Raw genomic sequence first — 7844 nt, forward strand, 5'->3', positions numbered from 1 at the left:
AGAATCAAAGTTTACCCACAGAGAACAGAACTGATTAGACCGAAAGTTCGATGACGTAACGCCGTGACTAATATCCTTTGTAAGGATCAGGACAGTACCAGTCACAAAAAGGAGTTTATTAAACGAACCTTGTCATCAATCCAAAAACACGAATTTGCAAACACAATATGCCCATTATTGTGAAAATAATTTACTCGACAAAAGAAGTATACAAAAAAAAGTATTAAAACTCTGGCCATGTACTCACCTGTACTGACATAGCGAAGTTTTGTTTACTTGATCTATTTATAAGACTTCTGTTTCCTGCACAAGTTTAATCGTGACAAAATTTGTATCAAACAGGTTAAGTAGCACTATGCAATAGCACTTATGGAGTTCGAACTTAACAACATTAACAAGTGGAACAGAAATATTTTTTTTTCTATGATCGAGGACGTTAAGTTGTATAAATATCTGAGAATACAAGCTAAGTCGACGTATAGATGTGTGAAGGAATATCAGCAGGTTCCAGATATTGACGCAAAGAAGCTGTGGAACGTGCCGCTGTCAAACAGGAAATTTCAGTACTGTACTGGTACACAAACTGACACAAATCCTTCTCGGTTGTTTTTGTTCGTATTCGTCCACAGAAGGTCACGATAAAATGGCGCCAATTATGTTAAAAGGGTAGCAGGGTACACTTCGAATTTTGGCCCCCGTCAATATTTGTTATAAATAGAAGTTCGTGATTTTGGATGTCTGTAAATTAAGGTGAGAGATAATGATTATCAATTCTTTAGAAAATTAATACAGCCGATACATGTAAAATTCTGATGTCAGTTGGGAAGTGCAATATTGCGACTCACTACATGTAAGACCGTCCGTGCCCAAAATTTTCGCATCTAAGTGTACCCTGCTACCTTAAGGGAAATCTGCCAAAATTAAATTTTGAAAGAACTCTTAAATTTGTGCGGTTTCACATAGTTTAGAACCTCTTCTTCGATATTCTAAACTTTCTGGGGACTTAAAACGCTACCTGACGGCACAGCAGCTCAAAAAATGTTACGGTGAGGACACATAAAAGCATAAGAGTCAATATACACGCATACGATTTTTTTAGATTCTAGCTCCAGTAACAAGGTTCTGGTACAGTAAAAACATCATTTTTATCGTTATTAACCCACACAGCGCATATCTGGCCCACCAGCTATGCATTTCGTCAATCAGGGTGATGTTCGGACGGTGGGGACCCCATGAAATAGGAAAATAGGGAACATTTTATTTTCGCAAAATGGTGCTGAATTGCCCTTATATTATTCCTAATGACAAAATACGTTAAATCATGTCAGAAAATGGTAAAAACGGATGTATTGTACGTTCTTTGTCTCGTAGCGACAATTTGTAAATTTTGGTTAAATTTGCGCATTAGGGGTGGGCAAGTTTAGACTCTCTCATACAGACTTCTTTTCATGCTATTGAAAATATCTTTATTTGGTTTAATTTGCGAAAGACATATAAAAGTTCAGAACTAGTAAAACCCTCTTTTGTTCATTAACTGAACAATCTTAAGGTAGCAGGGTACACTTAGAATTTTGGCCCCCGTCAATATTTGTTATAAATAGAACTTCGTGATTTTGGATGTCTGTAAATTAAGGTGAGAGATAATGATTATTAATTCTTTAGAAAATTTATACAGCCGATACATGTAAAATTCTGATGTCAGTTGGAAAAATAACAGCTGGTAGCTTTGTATGATCAATGGGACACCTTTTCGCGGAAAAAAAATCAAATCACGGAAGGGTTCTGTGCTTGTTGATTGATACTCGGGAACATTTTTGCTATTTTGTGAAAAAACGAGCTGGATGGGCCCCCATTCCGTTTATATCCTGACGTTCAGTAAGGACTATTAAATTGAGAAATGCAATAAAATTGGGCATTGTTCTTGCAGCAGGATCATTGCAGGCTGTTCAAAAAGTGCAAAATTGATGATTTTGGCATGCTATTTTTCATGGATGATGTAAACCTTTCGTTTTGATAACTTTTTTTATTCTTGTATGAGAATCCTGATCTTGCCATTAATTAAAAGCACAAAACATGCACGCAATTTATAAAATGGCCACCCTGATTCTGCTCATAAGGGAAGTGCAATATTGCGATTCGCAACATGTAAGACCGTCCGTGCCCAAAATTTTCGAATCTAAGTGAACCCTGCTACCAAAACACAAAATCTAATGTATTTTCGTGCATTTCTCATCAGTTATAGTGTTCAGGTAAAGCGCAAAATTATCCAGTGGACAGCTGATCCACTGGATTTAGGGCTGAACCTCTCGGTCAACACAACGCATACAACCGCTCAGCCGATAATTGCCGAAATCGCGTGCGGGTCACGTAATCTTACGGAACTTGCCGAATGCCATTAGGCTACGGATCCATGACCCTTTACTTTATTTAATACAACAATTTTTGACGAACGCGGTAGGTAGCTTTCATATATTACCGACAACATGGATGATGTCATAGATGAATACAGTCAAACTAATCCGCTCTAGTTTACTATTATTTATAATTGATAACAATTGAAAGAAATGTCTGAATTTTTAAGGTCATTGGGTCAAGGTAATTCATTGATTATTTTTTCGCTTAAAAAGTTACAGTTGTTGAAGGGCTTGCTAGTCAAGCAATTTATAATGGGTTATGTTATATGACATCAAGAATAAATTTTCAAAAGATTTTTTTTTCAAGTTTTGACTGAAGCCAAGCAAATATATTTATGTTAAATTTAGACCGTATATAGCACAAACAATCGAGCGGATTGATTTAATGAGGCGAATAATAATTATTATAAGATAACTGTAATGGTTGAAGGTGCAAATGGGAATTTCAGTTCTCAAAGGTATTTAGGCGGTAACGAGGCTCTACCGAGTTACCGCGAAGACAGTTACCCGAGAGCCGGATATTCCCATCTGCACCGCATGCCATGAATATACTACCACTTTAGATTTCATATAGTTTGCTGGGTTGTAGTGATGAATATAGTCAGTCTATCCCTCTGATCCGTAACAATCCGTGCAAAGCATGATCGCAAATTGTATCTAACATGTACACACTGCTGACTAGTGTACAAAATAAACCAAGTACAGTTAATGCGGTCTCAATCAAATTGAGTCTGCAATATTCACTATTAGCCTAGTCACCAGTGCTTCCAAGGGATCCACTTCAGATTTTGTTAATATATTATGTTATTATTAAGTTAATAAGTAGATATCTGTTTCAAGAATTTTACAAAAGTAGTTGACAATTTTAGGTTTTATTTATCAAAAACATCCTTACATCTTTTAACGATGTTTCAGCAAATAACTTCTTATCTACACTACAGTGTGTTTTTTTATTCCTCGAAGGTGGGCATATTAAATTCGCCTTGTCTGTTCGTCCGTCCGACTGTAATTTTGTTAATTCTTGTCCGGGCTGTAACTCTGCCATCCATAAAGAAATTTTGAAATAGTTTGGCATAAACATTAATCTTAATGAGACAACGTTTCGTGTTAATATTCAGACACTAGCTAGCTTCAAGATCAAGGTCACACTTAAAAGTCAAACGTTTTTAGGTTTTGTTTCGTGTCCGGTTCGTAACTCTGCCGTTCATTAAGAGGTTTTGAAATTACTTAGCATAAATGTTTATCTTTATGAGACGACATGTCATGGGCAAGACTCAGACCCCTAGCTTCAAGATCAAGGTCAGACTTAAAGTTCAAATGTTAACAGGATCTGTTTTTGTGTCCGGTCCATATTTCTGCCACCGATGAAGGGATTTTGAAATACCATAGCATAAATGGTAACCATAATCAGACAATGCGTCATGCGCAAGACCCAGATCCCTTGCTCCAAGGTCAAGGTCATACTTAGAAGTCATAGGTTAATAGGATCTTTTTCGTGTCCGGTATAAAACTCTGTTATCCATGAAGGGATTTTGAAACAACTTGGCATAAATGTTTACCATAATTTTTTCGCTTAAAAAGTTACAGTTGTTGAAGGGCTTGCTAGTCAAGCAATTTATAATGGGTTATGTTATATGACATCAAGAATAAATTTTCAAAAGATTTTTTTTTTCAAGTTTTGACTGAAGCCAAGCAAATATATTTATGTTAAATTTAGACCGTATATAGCACAAACAATCGAGCGGATTGATTTAATGAGGCGAATAATAATTATTATAAGATAACTGTAATGGTTGAAGGTGCAAATGGGAATTTCAGTTCTCAAAGGTATTTAGGCGGTAACGAGGCTCTACCGAGTTACCGCGAAGACAGTTACCCGAGAGCCGGATATTCCCATCTGCACCGCATGCCATGAATATACTACCACTTTAGATTTCATATAGTTTGCTGGGTTGTAGTGATGAATATAGTCAGTCTATCCCTCTGATCCGTAACAATCCGTGCAAAGCATGATTGCAAATTGTATCTAACATGTACACACTGCTGACTAGTGTACAAAATAAACCAAGTACAGTTAATGCGGTCTCAATCAAATTGAGTCTGCAATATTCACTATTAGCCTAGTCACCAGTGCTTCCAAGGGATCCACTTCAGATTTTGTTAATATATTATGTTATTATTAAGTTAATAAGTAGATATCTGTTTCAAGAATTTTACAAAAGTAGTTGACAATTTTAGGTTTTATTTATCAAAAACATCCTTACATCTTTTAACGATGTTTCAGCAAATAACTTCTTATCTACACTACAGTGTGTTTTTTTATTCCTCGAAGGTGGGCATATTAAATTCGCCTTGTCTGTTCGTCCGTCCGACTGTAATTTTGTTAATTCTTGTCCGGGCTGTAACTCTGCCATCCATAAAGAAATTTTGAAATAGTTTGGCATAAACATTAATCTTAATGAGACAACGTTTCGTGTTAATATTCAGACACTAGCTAGCTTCAAGATCAAGGTCACACTTAAAAGTCAAACGTTTTTAGGTTTTGTTTCGTGTCCGGTTCGTAACTCTGCCGTTCATTAAGAGGTTTTGAAATTACTTAGCATAAATGTTTATCTTTATGAGACGACATGTCATGGGCAAGACTCAGACCCCTAGCTTCAAGATCAAGGTCAGACTTAAAGTTCAAATGTTAACAGGATCTGTTTTTGTGTCCGGTCCATATTTCTGCCACCGATGAAGGGATTTTGAAATACCATAGCATAAATGGTAACCATAATCAGACAATGCGTCATGCGCAAGACCCAGATCCCTTGCTCCAAGGTCAAGGTCATACTTAGAAGTCATAGGTTAATAGGATCTTTTTCGTGTCCGGTATAAAACTCTGTTATCCATGAAGGGATTTTGAAACAACTTGGCATAAATGTTTACCATAATGAGGCAATGTGTTACGCTCAAGAACCAGACCCCTAGCTCCAAGATCAAGTTTACACTTAGAAGTAAAGGTATTGGGTCACTAATAGTATTGTTTACAAAATGGCCTTTGCTTCGTATATTCTGGAAGGTATAGGTGTTTTGCACTTTTTTGCAATTTTTAAACAACTTTTATCGTGCCGTTTTTCATAAATTTTGTATAACTTATGGTATCTCTTCAAGCTCAAGTAGAGACAAATTTCAAAGTGATAGTCACTATTCAAAACGTTTGCAGAGAACTCATTTTACCATTAATTGTAAAGAAAAAGAAACATTAAACTATTGGTAAACAATTATAAAACACAAAATAAAAATGTCAATATCATTTTTTTTTCTATGGTGTCTCAAGTAAACAGATTTAATGAGACAGAATTCATACTTCAACATTGAAAAAATAAGGTCGAATGCTGTGTTTCTGTTTTGAATTTTGCTTACTCCATTTAAAAATAACTTTAGGGCAGACGTAAAACCTACCTAAATTTCTTCCAAAATATATAATCTAAGAGTGAAAGCAAAATAGAGAACTTTCACCGCGTGTAACTCAATATTTTTAAAGATGTGTAACTCTACCCTTTCTGTTTATGGTGTAACTACACTCTGAAGACTACAAAGAAATCAATAAAAAGTCTTGAAAGAAGTAAATACTAGAAAAAAAGAAAATAAAGAAAAAAAATTGGCCCAGTAGGGTTTGAACCTAGCCCCTCCCCCAGGAATTTAGGAATTGCAGTAAAAGTAGGTTTATGGTAGGAACTGAATACTCTTCAAAAAGGAGGTTCTCTATTAGTGATCAAATACCTTAAGTCAAAGTTTAATAGGGTTTGTTTCATGTCCGGTTCGTTACTACGTCATTCATCAAAGAATTGGCATAAATATTCCCCATAACGAGAAAACGTGTCATGCATAACAAACAGACCACTAGCTCTAAGGTCAAGGTCACATTTAGAGGTTGACAGTTTACGTGGTGTGTTTCTTGTCCGTTCCATAACTTTTCCATCGATTAAGAGATTTTAAAATTACATGGCATAAACGTTTGCTATATTAAAATGACGTGTCAGACACAAGGCCAAGACCCCTAGCTTCAAGGTCAAAGTCACACTGTATCTTTATTGTGCGGTCAATAACTCTGCCATTCATCAGGAATTACTTGTCACAATAATTCTTTCCTATGATGGGCTGCAGTGTCATGCTCAAAACCCAGACCCTAGCTCCAAGGTCAAGATTACCTTCGGAGAACTTGTTCAATCTGGTCGCAATATGAGTCATACCTAAACTATGCTGGCATATTTTGCAGAGACAACTGTAGCAGTTTTGGTCACTAATAGTGTCAGCTCTTATTTGAGCTTTAATTTTAAATACTTAGTGCATTTCTCCAGGACATTTATTACTTATTACCTATAATTTACAACTTATAACTTATTAATTAATATTTATAACTTAAATTAATTATAATTTATAAGTTATGGATATTGCTCGTTATGGCGGGAGATCTTTATGTTTGAGTACACTGAGAGCTTAGACTATCGGCGTGTACATCGTTTCTATTCATCGAAAGGCGGCGTTTTCTGAGGTTTAACATTCACAGGAACAAAAAAGGTATAAATATACATGTGCAACCGAAAATACTGAATATTTTTATTAGTGTTTATAGAAAAGTAGTATTTGGTGCTATATGTAACCCACACCCAAAGTGACCAATGGTCTCCCGGTGACCCCTATGCAATCCTTCTACTTTACGAGCCTCTCATGAAACTACGAGTAAAATGTCTTAAAGAAGTGTATTGTATATTCGAAACGCATATAAAATTTTCTGTATGTCGCAGTGTTTAAATAAGACTAAAAGCCAGTTTTAAAATGGTAGACAAGGCAATTTCGTAACTTAAATACGGTAAGACTAGACTGCGTTCGGTTTATCCGGGTTATTGACATGCGGGATGATACTATAGTTCTATTAAAGTTTGTTCTTGAACTGCTCCTAAATTGTTTGTGTTGTAGTTGTTTCGCTCATTTTTTCCAACGTAACTATCAAGGGTTTATGATACTGCCATGATTTGAAGACCCAATAATATTTATATTATATGTGTTTTTATTTTTTGGACCGTTTCCTTCAATTTGATTGGCGAACATATTTTTTTACAACTGTGAGAAACAAATTTATTCGGATAATTTGTGTGCTGCTCCGGATGTTAGACTACTTTTTCACTTTTTATTTATACTTAAAAATGATTGACTTGAAAACAGTGACTATAAAAAGAAACAAAAGCAATAAATGTCATATTATTTTTTTGTTTTACACACTTGTAAAACCCGAAACCTCGTACATATATCTACGATAACGGCCTTATCGGATATGTGTACTTCTGTTTTGGATTTTACAAGTGTGTAAAACCAAATATATATGACATTCATTCCTTTAGTAAATATCATTGTGCCATCAGATCTCGGCAGCACTATATCAGGTAG

Source organism: Mercenaria mercenaria, chromosome 7 (assembly GCF_021730395.1).
Source record: "Mercenaria mercenaria strain notata chromosome 7, MADL_Memer_1, whole genome shotgun sequence".
Lineage (NCBI taxonomy): Eukaryota > Metazoa > Mollusca > Bivalvia > Venerida > Veneridae > Mercenaria > Mercenaria mercenaria.